Source organism: Chenopodium album, chromosome 3, assembly GCF_948465745.1.
Source record: "Chenopodium album chromosome 3, dcCheAlbu1.1, whole genome shotgun sequence".
NCBI lineage: Eukaryota > Viridiplantae > Streptophyta > Magnoliopsida > Caryophyllales > Amaranthaceae > Chenopodium > Chenopodium album.
Window position 1 is genome coordinate 68908153 of NC_137836.1, and position 18920 is coordinate 68927072.

General features: G+C 32.4%; 1 pseudogene; it reads left to right on the forward strand.

Annotated features, from left to right (window-relative positions):
- The first annotated feature begins 149 nt into the window (after nucleotides 1-149).
- LOC145625266 (beta-glucosidase 11-like) lies at nucleotides 150-10337 on the forward strand (annotated as a pseudogene).
- The last annotated feature ends 8583 nt before the right edge of the window (nucleotides 10338-18920 follow it).

An 18920-nucleotide genomic window follows, 5' to 3' on the forward strand; every position in this document is an offset into this window, starting at 1 on the left:
AGATTCAGTCTATTCAAATTTAGAAGAAAAAAAAAAGTAAGAGATTATTAAGAGATAGGAAAAAGGAAGAAATGTTGGCAATAATAAAATTGGTAATTATATCTTCAATTTTGGTTGGAGAAACAGTTCTTGGGGACAAACACTATAATCGCGATGACTTTCCTAAGGATTTCATATTTGGTGCTAGTACCTCTGCCTATCAGGTACTCTGTTCGCTTTCATTTTTATTATTTTTTTTATATAGTTTCTACGAAGTATAATATTATACGAACATTTATACTCTGTTCGTTATAAAATAAATTGCTCGTGTTTCTTATCGAGTATCCCAAAGAAAATGTGCTCTTTTTTTTTTTTTTTTTGACACTTCCAAAGAAAATGTGCTCATTTGTAAACCTTTCATGCATTGTTATATCTAAAGATTGAGGGAGCAGCATTGGAGGATGGAAGGACGCGCAGCATTTATGATACTTTTGCTCATCAAAATAGTAAGCTTTCATTGAGTGCTTCGACCATTGTTCTTAGTTTTCCATTTCATAATATTATGCCTATTTCTTTATGGTACTCCGTAAATATTTTCTAATAAATATGAATTACAAAGTACTCCGTAATATACAAATTATAGTCATGTGAAATATTAATATTTTGCCATGAAATGTTAAATGTAGTACATAATTGATAGTTACATACCAATATTTATCATACCATTTCCTAGTTTTAAGTGCACATTATTCAAATTTTCAGGTCATGGAACTCATAATCCAGATGTGACATGTGATCAATATCACAAATACAAGGTGATTATTAAATATTAATACGAGTACTTAGTTTCACAATTTTTTTATTTATTTTTTATTTATTTTTTTTATTTTTTTTTTTGAGTATCATTATATGAGTTACTCAAATAAAATTTTCAATAATGGATACACGTACTATTTAGAAATGTTTTGTGATTTAATTTGACTTTATCCCTATTATTGTAATAAAGTTGAACATATGAGTTGGACCTATTTGTACAACTTGTACTTGACAGAGAAAAAACAAAATTAGAAGATGGTTAATACATAAGACTTATTCCATTGGAATATATAGTTATTGAATTGGAATAGTTCTTGATTCAATTGGAATAATGTGTTCAATAGAAGATGGCTAACACATTAATTGATGTGTTCTTGATTGAATTGAAATAATGTGTTCAATTGGAATAGTTCTTGATGGCTAATTCCAATAGAAGATTGCTAACACAAAAAACAAAAATAGAAGATGGCTAACACATCAATAGATATAATTGAATAATTTACTTAATTCAATTGGAATAGTTCTTGAATTAATATTTATTAATGTTTATGATTAATGGTATTAGGATGATCAATTGGAATAATTCTTGAATTATTATCTATTAATGTTTATGATTAATGGTACTAGGATGATGTTCAACTCATGGTAGAGACAGGATTGGATGCCTACCGATTTTCAATCTCTTGGTCAAGATTAATTCCAAGTACCAATTTTCATACTTTACCACCATATTTATCAAATTAATCAATAATTTAACTTTATGGTTTAGATAAACTTATAATCTTTCTTAATTTTCTTTTAGATGGCAGAGGAGCTATTAACCCGAAAGGTTTAAGATACTACAACAACCTAATCAATGAACTCATTAACCATGGTAATATTTTTCTAGCTGTAAACACGTTTTAATTGAAGTACATTTTATTAACATCTTTGAAAAAATGTTAATTAAACTATATGATAGGGTTATAGAGGGTTAAATTAACTTCAAACTCGCAGGAATCGAGCCCCATGTTACCCTAATGCACACAGATTTACCCCAGGTCCTTGAGGATGAGTATGGAGGTTTCCTCAATCAAAGGATCATGTATGTACTTCGTCATAATAATTAATTTTTATGCACTTTCGTTTCATTAATATATACATTATATTAACAAAGTCGCATTGTCCTAATTCTCTTGTTAAGAGGTTCATCCATAAACCATCACTTGTTGCATTAATGCACAATTAGTTATACATGTGACCATTGGAGAAGTGAATTGCAATGTTTTCGATTTCTTTCGGCGAAAAATTGAATCTGGGAGTGAAGTATCAAGTGAGAAATCAGAAGTGGGAGGGAAGGTATTATGTGAGGCCCACATGACGTCATAAGGTGGTTGAGAGCCAACTAATTAGGAACTTTTGGTGTTTAAGAAAAAAGTTGGTGGTAATTTTTTTAAAAAAAATAATCGTAGGTGGTGATTGATAAAATGGAAACTATAATAGGTGGTAATTTTCAAATTTTCCATATTAGTATTTAAAAGGAAATTTTGAATTTTGGTACCTCGAAAATGACCCTAATTGAATTTTCGTACCCGTTTAAAATTTATTTTTATTTTGGTACCCATCAAAGTCACAAAATATAGGTTTTGGTACCTCCGTCCATGTTCTTTTATGTTTTCCGTTAGAGGGTCCAGTCACCCCTTAGCCACCTTCCAGCCACCCCTTGCACACACAATTCACAGCGGCGCCGCTATCACACAATTCACATACAGCGGCGCCGCTCCATCACACCACCAGCCCCTTCGATTTGCACCAGCGCTGCTTCATCACACCACCACCACGAAAACTAAACCCTGCAACACGCACCAGCCATCCCCCGCAAAACAACCATTATCACCGACCATCTCCCCCACCGCAGACCCCCAAAACCCTAAACCCACCTGAAACAACCCAGAAAATCACTAGTTTTTTAGGTTGTTTAAAACCCTAAATGGGTTGTTTCAGGTGGGTTTTAGGGTTTCGAGGGCCACACAAAAAGGGGAGGGTGGTTGTTTCAGGAAGGGGGTTGTTTCGGCAAGCGATGTGGTTGTTTCAGGGAGGGGGGTTGTTTCGGCGAGTGGTGTGGTTGTTTTGGAGGGTTGTTGCGGCTGAGATCGGAGGAGGGAAAGGAAGGAGGTGGGTTGTTGCGGCTGAGGTCGAAGGAGGGAAATGGAGGAGGTGGGCTCGCCGGCGCCGGGAAAATGTTTGGGCACCGATAGCCGGCACGGGGAGGGGGAAGGGTGGCTAACGGGGAGAGGGGTGGGTGGTTGTTGCTGTTTATTTTTTTTATTATTATTTTTTTCTGTTTTTTTAAAGTTTTTCTTTTTTTTAATAAATTAAATTATTAAATAATTAGATAATGGGCCCACTAACGTAAAGTTTAACGGAAGTTGGACGGAGGTACCAAAACCTATATTTTGTGACTTTGATGGGTACCAAAAAATAAATAAATTTTAAACGGGTACAAAAATTCAATTAGGGTCATTTTCGAGGTACCAAAATTCAAAATTTCCTATTTAAAAACACAAAACTCAAATCACCCCTAGCTATGCCACATGCAATGTCACCATAATTCACCTATATGCTAATAATGCTATATGTATCGTAACCTCTCTTAGTATTTAAAAATGAAGTGTTTTTTTTCACCATAATAAAATAATGTTGAACTAATTAATCCACATTAATAAAAACATGAAGTGCACTAAATATAGTCTTTTCATCACCTAAACTTAAAATATAATTTAAACCAATATATCATTTTCATATCGTAGAATATTCAACATGTATATATACCTAACTAAATTCCTTTCTCTTCTTCTACCGTTCAACTTCATTCACCTCAATGGTCATAAAACAACATATTGTTTTCAAAAGTTTCAACTATTGAAAACCATTTATACATATAAAAATAACCTCAGCAACAACCCGTAGATTGAACAGGTCAAAATGCTAGTTCACTTGAATTTGTAAAACATGGTCTAGTATGATCTTATTCTATAGATTCTAATTAATTTGATTCAATTTTTCTGTGATGGATGATATTTGAATGCAGAGAAGATTTCACAGCATATGCAGACATTTGTTTCAGAGAATTTGGTGATAGGGTTCAGCAATGGACAACTTTCAACGAGGCAAATATCTTCGTCTTTGGTGGCTACGACGTAGGGAATACACCTCCAGGAAGATGTTCTCCCCCTTTCGGACCATATAATTGTAGTAGAGGAGACTCGACGACTGAACCATATATTGCTGCTCATCTTCTATTGTTGGCTCATGGATCTGCTGTTAGGTTGTATAAGGAAAAGTATCAGGTATGAATACATGATATCATGTTTTATTATGCCTTTTTTGACATGATTTTATATGTATGTTATTAACACAATTGGATATAGGCCAAACAACATGGATTTGTGGGAATGAATCTCCTTTCCTACCATATGTCTCCTGCTACGAACACACGAGAAGATGTAGATGCTGCTCGAAGAGCCTACGATTTTCTTATTGGCTGGTAAGCTCCAAATTAAAGAATTATAATAGACGCAGTCTTAAAGGCTAAAGCTAACTATAGTATATTAAAAAGCTAAAAGTAAATACATTAAGCATGAACATACGAATTCAACACAAATTATACCAATTAGGCAATTAATTGTTACCATGTCTATTAGTCTCGAAACAATGAAATTTTAAAAAATACGGAGTATATCTCATGCTTATAATTAATCTATTAGCTGAAGATATAAATATATTGTGGCATGCTAACTTTTACCCTTGTTCTGATGCTCATATTTTAGGTTTATGCATCCCTTGACGTACGGTGATTATCCCGAAATTATGAAGAAAAATGTTGGCACCAAATTGCCTACTTTCACCAAAGAAGAATCAAAATTGTTGAAGGGATCGTTTGATTTTATTGGAGTTAATTACTATAGTTTCATGACAGTCACGGACAACTCTATGAACAGTTCCATAAATCCAAGACTAAGAGATTATTTTGGTGACATTGAAGTGGAGTGGATATGTATGCTTCTAACTTTCTAAGTACTTTTTATCGAGTTAAAAAAATTAAAAATCAACTATGACTTGCAAAGTTGCACTAACTTTATCTAATCACAAAAACATCGTAAACTTTCACACGAGAACATTTTTTTTTAAAGCATGGTCGGAATTACTTGGTTAGAAATTACTCGGCCAATCAGGAGTTATTCGGTCGGGTTATTCAATTGGTCAAAGGTTATCCAGTTGGTTAGGGGTTACTTGGTCGGTCAAAGATTATCGGGTCATGGGTTACTCGTATATTAGCTGGCCACACGATTTGACCAGCTACACACAAAAGTTGTTGCACCACCTTTTACAAGGTGTCATTTATGACATTTTTTTTACGACCCTATAAATAGTCATGTTGGTGTTGTTTTCATTTTTCATTGTTAAAAAATAAAAATTATGTCCATAAAAAAAAAAAAAAAAAAAAAGATAAAAGTTATGATATGTGGCGGCGGAAGCTATTATAATTAAGACTTTTAAGGTCAATTTTGCCTTAGAAATTTGTTCATTTTTAGAAAATTATGTCAAATACTAATAACCTTCTTTCTTACAGTTTTTGATTTCGATGCATTGCCAGAAAAGGTGAGTTTTAAAATCAAACATCTTCTATATGATGTGGTTGTGTTTGTGTATTATTCTTGATTTATTTATGGCTAACATGTTTAATTGTGATAATTCCTAGTTTATGTTTCCAAATGAACCATGGGGTTTGGAGCGAGTATTGGAATATTACAAGGACGTTTATGAAAATCCTCTTATCTATATCCATGAAAATGGTATTCCTTTTTCCTTTTAAATTATTTTTTAAAATTTTTAATATGTTTTGAGAATAAATTAATTGTAGTTAAATAAATTGGTTGCAGGTCAAGTGGCAAATTATAATACATCTATAAATGATGAATTCAGGGTTGAATATTTACAATCCCATATTGGGAGTTTGCTTAATGCTATGAGGTAAGGCTATATAGCCTATATTGAATCCTATGATATCGATAACGCTATTTGTTGCATCATTTACGTGTTGATTTTTTTTTTTTTTTTTTTTTTACTCTCTTTGTTCCATAATTTTGTACTATATTCTTTTTCGATCGGGTGTTCTAAAATGTTGTTCCTGTTTCTAAAAATAACCTATAATCATTACTTACTTTTTATCTTTTCCATACAAAATTCACACATATATACCCAAAAAAAAACATTACTTAATTTTTCTTTTTTTTCATATAATATTTTCTACTTTTTATTATTCCCATAAATTATTCTCTACTTTTTATATTTTTAATAGAATACTCCTCTACTTCCATCATTCTCCTAAATTACCGTGTTTTTGAGAAATAGGCACCAAATTATGGGACTGAGGGAGTATTTAATTAATTCTTCCTTCAACCCAGAGTACTTGACACGGTTTCATTTTCGTCTGTCCCAAAATGCTTGACATGTTACTAGATATGGAATAAGACCACTAATAAAAATATATATATTTTTTCCTATACTCTTTTTAGGACCACAAACCCAAAAATCCAATTAATCCCACATTTTCTCTCCTTACTACCCCCAAGCAACTCCAAACAATTAGCTTGCCTTGCCACATAAGCTTTTAAGCTAATTACACAATTATAGATATTTAGCATATAAAAAGTGCTTTGGAATGCGTAATTTCCTTCTTGTTGCAATATTAATAGAACGGAGTAAGTATTATTTTAGCTATTTTTTGCTCCAATGGCTAGCTATTAGCTTAATAGTAGTTGTTGGATAGAAAATACATTAAAAGAGTTAAATTAGTGCAATGAGAATTTTATTTTAGCAAGTTTAATTCCAAGCAAATTAGCTTGGCAAAGCTATAATTTGCTTAGCCAAGCTAATTGAGTTTTCTAGCTTCAATGGCCAGGCTAGTAACAAGTCAATTGCAATAATTCCCTAGCTACAACCATTGGAGTTGCTCTTATTTTTCTTAAAATATTAAAATACTAAATAGAATCGTTTATACAATAAACAAATATTTTAAATTTTTTCAAAAAAAAAAAAACAAATATTTTAAATGAATCTACTTATTGTTTTCTTAAACTATGTGTCCACCCTAACGTATCAAGTATTTTGGGACAGAGGGAGTATACAGAATTACAGAGTACTAAAAAATATATATATTATACATAATACTCTGTTGTCTATTATTGGGTTTTACACAATATGCATTTTAAAAATATTTTAAGTACATTTTTCATATTTAAATAAATGAAACGATTTGACTTTTTGCATTATTGAGATAATTTAATTTACTTTAACTAATATGTCTAATTTATACATAAAGTATAAATGTAGTTTTGTGGATAATATACTTGTTGAACTTGTCTTAATGAATAATTTATTAATATTTAATTGTTATAATTTTTAATTATTAATTATTTCAAGACATTATCAGTCAAAGTTTTGCATTACATAGTTTACAAGAGAAACATTTCACTTATTAATAAAATTGAGGGTGTATGTTTTATTTACCTAAACTTATTACTGGTAAAGTTTATTAGAACTTTAGGTTGTAATTAGAATTTAGGTTTTTTTTTTGTTTTTTGTTTTGTTTTGTTTTGTTTTTTTTTTTTTTTGAAGAAAGAATTTAGGTAGCTATATAGTAACTCTTACTAGAAGTTAACCAAATTAAAGGGATTAAATTACAATTAAAATTGTTTAAATTACTCTTAAATTGAACATATTATCATAAAATTTAATGTAACTCCGTCTTATACAAAAAACAAGACTTATTACAACTAGGGGTGAGCAAAAAATCAGGATACCCATATCCAAAGCGGGTTCTAAAACCTGTTAAGAACAGTGGGTTTCGGAACCAGAACCTATAGAGTACCCTTTAACCTGATAAAAGTATCACTTAAGTTCAAATTTTACACCAATTCTATACTATTTTTTAAATTAATAAATATCAAAATTACAATTATAAATATATGTATTAAATTTTTTCAAAAAAAACTATTAGTTTATTTTATTTGCGAGTTATAAACATTATAAATTAGTAACTATCTAGTATTATATACGAAAATCTGCAAAAAAAAAAAAAAAAAAATAAAAAAAAAAAAAAAAAATAAATAGAGTTAAGCTAAAATACGGTCCTTGAACTTCGGTGTTTGTAGAAATTTAGTCCCTCAACTTTCAAATGAAGCAAAATGGTCCCTCAACCACCAATGACTCACTTTTCAGTTACAAATTAGCTTACTAGGCATAGTTTAGGGACCTTAGTGCACATGTGGCAACAAATTTAATGATTTTCAATGCAAAGTTTAGGGACCTTCAACTAATAAGTTGGCATTAATAAAATTAGAAATGAAAGTTTAGGGACTTATAGGGTCAGGTGGCTAATGTAATTATTACAGGCCAAAGTTTAGGGATCTATGGGACACATGGTGCTCCCATACAAAGTGATTATAATTTATAAGTTTTAGCTCATTCAATTAAACTAATTAAATTTCAACTAAACCAATTTAATTTTAGTAAAAATTATTTGCTTTATAAAAATAAAAATATTTAAGTGAGATAATTTAAGCTAAGAGTGAATTAATGATCACACATTTAGTCAATAATCTAAGGCAATAATGTTCTCCTAGAAATTATCAAAAGAAAAAAGGGGAAAATAGGTAAACCCTTAAAATTGTCTCACGTAAAACCTAAAAAATTAAATATCATTTAGAACACAAAACACGTAGGGAAAAAACCTTGAAATTGACACACAACAACCCAAAAAAGTGAAAACCTTTTAGAACATAAACTCATGAAAAAAAAATATCAATTATGAGAAAAGTAGGGTGGTATTATTTTTATTCTAGTTTCATAATTTTTTTTAGTTTTATATTACAAAGTTTGGGTTTGTCTTACTCATCACTCACTTTTGAAAACACAATACATTTTTGGTTTTATTTATTGTTATTTCAATTTATATTGGCGTGTGAAATATATAAGGGGTTAAGAGTTAGGAGTTAGGATTTGAAGATATGTGGTTAATGAGTTTGGTAGGGATATATTGTAAAAAAAAGAAAAAAAAATGATTATCAAAAATGGTAGGAACTAAAGGAATGATAAAAAAATATATATATATAAAATACATCGTGATTATCAAATTTTATTAGCAATTTTTATTCTTGCCAACTCACTTTAAAAATATTTGGTTAATAAAAACTCACTTTATAAATAAGTAAGCTTTTGTTTATATTTAATTTAATTAATGAGTTGTAATCTAACATGTCCCTAAACTTTTGTTTGAAAAAAACAAGTGTAGTCCCTAAACTTTTGCTGAATCATCGCTGGAAGTCCTTGAACTTTGGCTTAGTTGGCATTGACACCCCTAAACTTTGCTGACTAGGAAGTTCCTCCACCAGAAATGGTGAGGAAAGAGTGGTTGAGGGACCTTTTTGCTTCATTTTAAAGATTAGGGACCAAATGTGCTACTAATGGCAAAGTTGAGGGACCGTATTTTAGCTTAACTCATTAAATATATTACAAGACATGGTAGATGGTACCATGAAACAAAACCGGTTCTGATTTCGGTTCCCAATTTGAGGAACCTGTTGCAACATGTTCTGGTTTCAGAAATTTTAACAGGGTACTCTATTATGCTCTCCCCTAATTACAACATTTAAGCCTAGGATAACCATAGGACAATATCGTGATCTAAATATTTTTGTTACGAGTCTTACGAAAGATCAACTGTAAATGGACCAAATTTGCTTCTACCAAAACTATTACTAGGCCCACTATTTTGTAATTAATAGGCCTAGGCCCACCAATAATATTTTGTTCTAACTCGATTATGACATTGTTCATGTACTTACATCAATACATCATACGTTCATAACAATTATTACTTCCTCCGTTTTTTTATTATTGCACCATATATGTTGGACTCACATTTTTTGATAGTGGGAAAAATGAGGAGAGAGAAGGGTAAAAGTACAAATAAGGCCATGTGATGTAAACATAAAGTAAAGAATCAAGTGTTAAAAGTAAGGGTATATTGGATATTTACACTGTGAACATACATATTTTGTTTCTTTAAATGGAAATGGTGCAATATTTGTGAAATTTCCTTAAAAGGCAAATGGTGCAATAATAAAAGAAAGGAGGAAGTATTAAGTTATTAAATCATTTTACTATATTAATTTTAATTTTTCCTTGCAGAAATGGATCAAACACTAAAGGGTACTTTGTATGGTCACTTATGGATGTATATGAACTATTGTTCGGCTTTGATTATACTTTCGGTATATACTATGTTGATTTTAATGATCCGAATCTAACTAGACACCCTAAGTTGTCTCAAAGATGGTATTCTGAATTTCTGAAGGGACTCAAGGGAGAAAGCACAAGAACGCATGTAAAAAAGAATATAGTAGAAGATACAACGAAATTTCGAACCTCAATTTAATCGTTCTTTATTTGGAGATGATGAGAACGTGAGAAAGCACCCTCAACAAATGTCTTCTTAGGAAATATTTACGTACATATTTTGATGACAATATCTATTAACCTATACTAAAAGCGAACCTCTAATGACACTTGGCATAATGTCATTCATTTTTTTCCCGCCAATTTCATTATTTCCTTAATTATTATATTATAGTTTAATTAATTTTATTATACAATTATTTCCTCATTTAATTATTATATTTTATTATATTCTTATATATTCTTATCATATAATATTTATGTATACATAGTAAATATATACACCGTATCAACCATATCGTTCACAAACCAGTAATAATGTGAAATGTAGTATAAAATCTTTTAAAATTTCCAATATTATTTTCATACTCCACAACACTATCTACATATAGTTTCAATTCACCATTAAATATCAAATTTATGCATGATCAATTAACAATGGATACGAGTAAAATAATTTAATTCTACATATTTATATTAAAAAAATTCTCCAACTTTTATCATGTGATAAAAAAATTTATTTTAATAAAAAAAAGAAATATCTCTTTGTATAAATTCTTTGTATAAATTTTAAAATTATACATAAGGTTTATAGAAACAAAATCATTTTGTTATAGTATGCTTCGTACAAACGTACATAACATATATTGGAAAATTAAATCTAATTATTTGATAGAGTATAAAACATATTTTGATGGTTTCTAAGGATAATTTGACCTTTTTTTTTTGAAACAAATCAAGGATAATTTGACCTAAATTTCATATTTCATAATTATATTAAGTTTTACACTATTTTTGATAGTTTCTAAGCATAACCAAAAATCAAACCGAAATCTGACTCGAACTCGACCTGCTGACCCGAATTGCGACCCCTAATTGGTTTAAACTAAAATTCAAGTCATTTTATTACACATAATTTTTTTGGATAAATTATTTTTGAATTAACACCATTATTTATTATTTATTTGTTCTAAAATTTAATTATGACCGTGCATGGCACGGGACTTAAACTAGTTTTATATTAAAACTGGAAATGGTTTTTCATTTTATCAAATTCATGAAATGTAGTATGCTATTTACATTGAAGAAGATGAGAGATGCTCTGTTATCCTTGTCACAAAATAAGAAAATGAAAAAAAATGAGAAAGTCATGGTAAAGAAAAGTAATCAATGGTTTTAAGCAGGCGCGAATCCAATGGGGGTTCATCTAAATCCCGTTAGATCCCGAAAAAAACAGGAATTTTATTAAAAAAAATTATATAAATAATATTTGAAACAAACATACATTACATTAGGCTCGTAGCTCAGTTGGTTTGGTTGCTCTAGATTTAGACAGTAGGTCCCGGGATCGGTCCACCAGGACGTATCCTTGGTTCTTTTTGTGATGACCGACGACCTGCTGCAGTTAGGTAACGACAATTAGCTGTCGCTTCTCTCGCTTTTTTTTTTTCCTTTTCAATTTCTTAAATATTTTAATATGTTTTGTAATTTGCACTTGTTTAAATTTTAGTTGTCAATCTTTTTTCTCTTAAGTGTTAATCAGTTTTTTTTCAATCTGTTTTTGAGTTTTTCAATTTCTTAATTGTTAATATGTTGATTGTTTTGTACCTTTTGTTATATTGTTAACTGTTAATTGAATAAATGGGCAGTAGATGTAGTATTGCTTAATTTTTTTAATTATTGCAGTGTGTGACCATGAAAAGTTTGGAGCATTTTTGGAACAAATCTCAAAAATCATCAAACTTTTCCTCTCAAAACTCTAAACCTAGTAGTGAAGACATAGAGGATCATTTTATTTTGCAATTTTATTGAAATTTGGACTTATTTTGTTGTGTACTTGTGTATTGGTATTTATTTGAACACTCTATTTTATAATTGAATACCCGATTTATATCCGTGCATACGGATATTGAGTGTTTGATGAAGTTCGAACCCGCTGGGTACAATTCCTAGATCTGCCGCTGGTTTTTAGAGACGCCTTCACAAAGAGCATGGTACATCCGAAAATAGCATATTATAGAAATTTAATGAACATATAGCTATAGTAAAAAGAACATAGCGTTAAATTAAATTGTAATGAATATATAGCTAGAGCGAAATTACATACGGTTAAATAATAATAATCTTTATAAAAAAACCCATGATGTACTTTATATTTGTTTGTAATGTACAATTAGCTATTAACACTATGTTCTTTTCAATGTCGATTATTATATATGATAATGATCTTTATAAATCTTTTGAAAGCCCAAGTTTATAACCTAGATAAACAAATTATGTTTATCAAATGACATTTTCGTAAATAAGTTGCATTGAAAATTGTGTTTTTTATTAAAAAATATATATTTTTACTATTTGTGGGCCACTATGACAAGTTGGACAGATTTGCAAAGTTAACACCGTTAAACTCTCATTTTGCTACTATTCATCATCTTCTTCCTCCCACCTTCTTCTTCTTCATGTTCATCTTTTTCCTCTTGTTCATATTTTTTCTTCCCACCCACTTTAATCTTCTCCTTTTAATCTCTGCCCACTTTCACCTTCTCTTGAATTCCATTCGACTCCATGTTCGGCGGCGCAGCTTTGCCGGCGAAATTAAACGAAAACCCTAATAACAAAAAAGAGAAATTCATGGTATGGTTAACCCAAATCCGACTTCCCACCACCATTTTTGACGGCTTCACCGCCGGAATTAAACAAAAACCCGAATAACAAAGTGAGAATAACTGGCATGGTTAATCCTAAAGGGTAGATAAGCTTTCTCCCTCCATTGATTTTGACTTGTTCGAAGTCATATAGTGAAAAGATGTACTTTCCACCATTGAAATTGAAGGTTGAATGTTAATTAGTGGACCATCTCAAGTAGGGATGCCAATGGATCTGCACCCAACCCAGATCCGTGGATCCAGATCCAATTCTCACGGATCCGGGTCTTCAAAATTTGGACCCGTCGGATCCTTGTCGGATCCAATGAGTCCTGCTATAAAAAACGGATTTGGATCCGAGTCTAGCCCCTAGATCCGTTTACCCATTTAATTTTCCTATTAAAAAAACTAAATTGTTTTTTTTATATTAAAAATGTTGATGTTAGTAGTGATAAAGATTAGTCCTTTCAAGAGATGAATTTTGGATGCTCATATCGGATACATCATCATTGTTTTTTCACTTGCTCATTTGTAACATCATACTTTTTTAGTTGTTTATAATTTTATTTCAAAATATAAGTGTATAAGGTGGTTACTTTGTATTTTTAGATTAGTTGTACAATTTAATTTAGATTGAACTTAATAACGCCAGTTTGAAATGCATTTTTTAACCCAAACATTACATTTCTTGCAAAAAATTAGGCAAAATATATTGGACCCGTTTTAGACCCGGATCCTGTAACACCCCAATAATTCTCTCTTAAAAACCTGTGAATAACCTGAACAATTCCAAGAGAATTACTAACGTGCTACCGCCACGTGTTCAAACGTTAAGACTTTTTCAGAAAATAGCAGCGGAAAAACTAAAATAAATATATATAAGTTTCAAAACCAATAACCAAAACCAAATTAAATCTTACAACTTGGAACCTTTAAGGCCCTTATTCAAAACTTAAACCATTAGAAATAGTATGAAAGTAAAGTTGAGTTTAAAGAACTTTAAATGTAAATAGCACCATCTCTCCAACTCTCCACTCAAGATCCCACTATCTAGAAACAGAGGCTGCATGTGTAATAACCTGTGGTTAATCTGCTCCCCAATATTACAAGTGTAAAAATTGGATCGTCACAGGGTCATTGAAAGGCGAAGGCCATGACCAAAGAAAGACACACACAAAAGCACGCAATCAGCAAAGCTGAGTACATACAAGCTGCGAAATAAATTAAGAAATACCTAACATGCTACTAACAATCAAGCATACGCATCATGAAATTACAGACTCGACACATGACTCAATTATCAAATTTATTAAGACTTCACTAGTTAATATTAACTAACTCATTTATTTATTTCATTGAATTTAGGAATAGACAAGGTTGTCCAACCCATGTCCCATTTGGAACATCAATAAAAGAAAAACCCCATGCCTCCTTTCGGAAACATCAATAAACATCCAACTACCACGGGCACGACTCCGTGACCGTAGTTAGTATGATATCTCACCTAACTCCTAGTTTTTAAAAAAAATATTTGAAATAGGAGACTCGTAGATCAGACGGCCTCGATAAAAGTACACGGCTAGTACCCCATGTACCCCAACCCCTGATTGTCATTACTCCAGATGTGCATCAATCTAGAGTTTTATAGCTCATCCATCTTGCACTTTACGTGATTTACAGGTTTAGACTTGGTGATGACTCATATGAAAGGAATAGTGTCCTTCGAACAAGTGTATTATTCTGATAGCGGGTTCAGAATTATTAGAAAGCTAATATATTCAGTAAGGTCAAGTGATCGGAATGCCTGGGTGGAGGTCGCTTCCGATCAGTAATATTAATATAATTAATATTACAGCTTAATCTTGACTGAACCCTTTGGGTCACACCCAAGCAAAATATATGAACCGACTCGACGAATTAATTCGGAAGAAACACTAGTATAAAAATACAAAAAGGCAACCCCCAAATGGCACCGGTTCAGGCCAAACCGGTGCCAAAAATCGGCCTAAAAATGGGCGGGTTTTTAGACAAAGTGAAATGGCACCGGTTTAGATCAAACCGGTGCCAAAAATACAAATGGCACCGGTTTGAACCGGTTCCATAAGATGTTAAAAAAAAACGGTTCACTTCAATTCACATAATAAACCCTTAAAAAAGTTCTCAGCCTCTTTTTATTTCATTCCATCTGATCTCCTTCTCTCTCCTCTCTCCCTTCTCCTCCTCTCCCTTCTCTCCCCTCTCATCTCCCTTATTGATCTTCATCTCCCATGCATATTCGATCTAGCTCCTCTCTCTAAACCGATCTTCTTTCATCTCCTCTCCCTAGCTTCTTCGATCTCCTCTCTTTCTTTGATCTACACCACCACAAATTCGACCACCGCCACAACATCACCACTGCCGCAAAGCCGCCGCCACCACCACAAAGGTTGACGGCCGCCGCAAATCCCACCGAATTTCTGGGTATAATTTATACGAGGTTAGGATTTAATTTGATTTTAATCGATTTTGTTGGATTTAATTTAGGGTTTAAAGCAATCAATTTTGGATTTTAATCAATTTTTCTGGGTTTATTTAATCGATTTTTGGATTTTAATTCGATTTTTGTGGGTATAATTATCCGAATTTAATGGGTTTTGTATTTTAATTCGATTTGTTCTCGTTTTTTCTGGGTTTAATTTTGGGTTGATTAATCAATTTTAATTACATGCATGTGTTTTTTTTTTGTTTTTAATTACATGCATGTAATTTTTTTTTTTGGTATAATTTATACAAGGTTATGGTTTAATTTATAAGTTTAATTCGATTTTAATCGATTATGTTGGATCGAATTTAGGGTTTAAGTAATCGTTTTGGATTTTAATCGATTTTTCTGGGTTTATTTAATCAATTTTTGGATTTTAATTCGATTTTTGTGGGTATAATTATCCGAATTTAATGGGTTTTGTATTTTAATTCGATTTGTTCTCGTTTTTCTGGGTTTAATTTTGGGTGGATTAATCAATTTTAATTACATGCATGTGTTTTTTGGGTAATTTTTTTAATTACATGTATGTGTATTTATTTTTTTATTTTGAGTTTCTGGGTTGTTTTTTTTTTCGGGGATTTTGTATTTTTTTTCAATTTTATTTTTTTATAATTTTGTGTTTCTGGGTATAATTATCTTAATATAATCGTTTTTGTTTTTTTTTTTTTTCAATTTTCAGTTCGTGAGTTATCTTCGTCGAAAATTGATGGCCGGTACTTTGCTTCTGCAATTCAGCTACTGAGCTCGTTCGTCGAATCCATTTGGTTTTTTTTTTTTTTGGGCAAGTGTAAAACTACTGATTGTAAATTTCAAATTATATTATGTATTAATGTATTATGTAACATTTTGGTGATTATGAATTTCAATTATATTTGGTGTGTTATTACTGATTATGAATTAATGTTATAATTGGTGTTGTATTAGTTTTCTGCCAATTTTCAAGTGAACAAAGAACAAGAACAAAAACAAAAAAAAACAAAACAAAAAAAAAAAAAAAAATTGGGCAGTTTTGGCACCGGTTAACCGGTGCCAAAACCAATGAAATAAAAATTTTGGTTCATTTTTGGCACTGGTTAACCGGTGCCTAATTGAATATATGGCACCGGTTTTGAACCGGTGCTAAAAAGGGGGTATTTGGCACCCCCCACATAGGCAACGGTTCAAACCGGTGCCTTAGACCGGGTTTGAACCGCTGCCAAAGCACTTTTTCACCTAGTGAAATTAATTCGTCGCCTGAGTGTTAAATATTAGACGTCGGTAATTCGAGCTTGGAGCGTCGAAACCGCTCGTCGAAAGTCGAGTAAAAAATAATAAAAAGACGAGACGCGCAAAATAATAATAAATCGACCATGTTCCCAAAATACCCCTGGCATCGGAATGCCCCGAGCATCCGAATGCTAGGGGCAAAAATGTCCAAGCATAAGTGGCTAGCAAGCGCACCAAGCCGAGCGTAACATGGCTGGCTAGGTGCGTGCTAGCAGCCACGCACAGCAGCAGCTAGCAGCTGCGTGCACGTGGTGCGTGCAGCAGCTAGCTGCCGCAAGCTAGGCGTGCTAGCAGCGCACGCACCGCAGCAAGCCCGCACCAAGTGCGTGGCTTGCGCGCACAACAGCAGCCCGCATCTTGGTGCGGTGCTGGGCTCGGGCTAGGCTCGTGGCTGGGCCATAGGGCCAGTCACTATGGGGAAGCTAGAGGAATATGGGAGCAAGTGGGTAAGGACAGTGGCACAAGGAGAGTATTGAGTGGGGAGCAAGTATGGTCCCCTACTCTCCATGTGGTCCTCACCAACCCATTTCACATGGTAATGCCACTTGTAGATTTATTATTAGTTTGCAATTTTAATTTAATTTAGCTTTAAATTAATTTGTGGAATTTCATGATCCCACATTGATGGGATAGAAATTCCCACTCATATTTTCCTCTATAAATACCAACCTTGGGATTTGGAGTAAAGTACTTGAGTGGGAGTTAGAAAGAGCATTCCATATTTTGGAAAAACTCTTAAACTCCATTAACACTTGGGTTTTGGTCGGACCTTGCTAACTCCAAGGTAGCGGACCTTTGTGGGTGGATACCGTTGGAGGCACGACATTTGCGGTGCTCAAGGCTTTCAAGTAAGAGCCCGTTTTGAGAGGGCGAAGCTCGCTTCAAGGGTATGATTCGTTCTTCCTTTTCTTGTGTTTATTTATTTATGCTTTATGGTTTTATTAATTACGAGTGGTTCCTTGGGTCGGGGTTGTTTCCGCGGTGAGTCGGACTCACCAAACCCCAACAGCAGTATCGGAGCCCCGCTCGTTTATTTTTATAATCATGTTTTTCAAGGTTTATTTTGGCTTATTTTTCTGGTTTAAGTTGCTAATTAGATTAGTAGCTCGGTTTTATTTATTTTAATCCCGTTTTTAATGTCGAATTTGGCCCAAAACCCAGATTTTCGCCCAAAAATAGTGAATTTTGGGTGGAAAAAGTGTTCTGGAAAGGTTTTTACCCCTTTGGCACTGTGATTTTAGCCAAATTCTGACCAGAAATGCCTTTTTCGAGGGATTTTTCGTTTTTGACGAAAAATTTTAAGTCTTTTCTAACCTTGAAATTAATGGCATAACTTGTTGATTATGTGGTTTATTATTTGCATTATTTTCTGCTTTTTTAAGTCCCCTTAAAGCACACTTACTTGGTAGTATTTGATGCTTAAAGGTTGATTTATTTTCACATAATTGCAAACTAATTGCTTTTTAGTGTGAAATTTTTTGTTTTGAGGCTTCCTAAGTGTTAAAGATTCAATCTTTATTTGTGATAAGTGATTGAAACTTTAAAAACCACTAAATTCCATGTTATTTTGTATTAAACTTTGTTGTTTTAATCATTTTAAGTTAATTGAAAACATAAAGTTTCAATTTTGGTGATAGAAATTTGGTTATCCTCATGTTGGAAGATATAATTTTCAAGGATTCACAAAATTTAGATGTTGGAATTTTCATTTGAACATTAAAGTTCATATTTTTCCAACTTCCCCTTACTTTGTCAAATTCTCAAGTTTAATTTAAATTGATTAAATTAAAAGTGAGAAATTGCCTCAACTTTGTTATTGCACCAAGCTAAACCAATTTAATTAAGAATGGTTCTTGGAATTATTTTGGTTATTTGCACTTTGAAATTTTATTAAGTTAGACTTGTTTAAAATTTTTATTTTTTTTGCTCATTAAGTTAGTTCTAAAATTAATTTAGAATTAATTAATTATGTCTCGCGAAATGGGATCAAATCCCGAGGCCATGGCACGCAAAACGAGGATAAGAACCACCCTTGGCTAGCCGGGCTGCATAGTAGCCCACATGTGGCTGCCAAGGTGGCTGCCCCGCCTTGCGTGCGGCCACATGCGCGACAGCAGCACACGGTCGTAGCATCCACACACCAGCAGCCATGGCTGTGCGTGCGCGTGCGTGCGGCAGTGGCAGCAGCC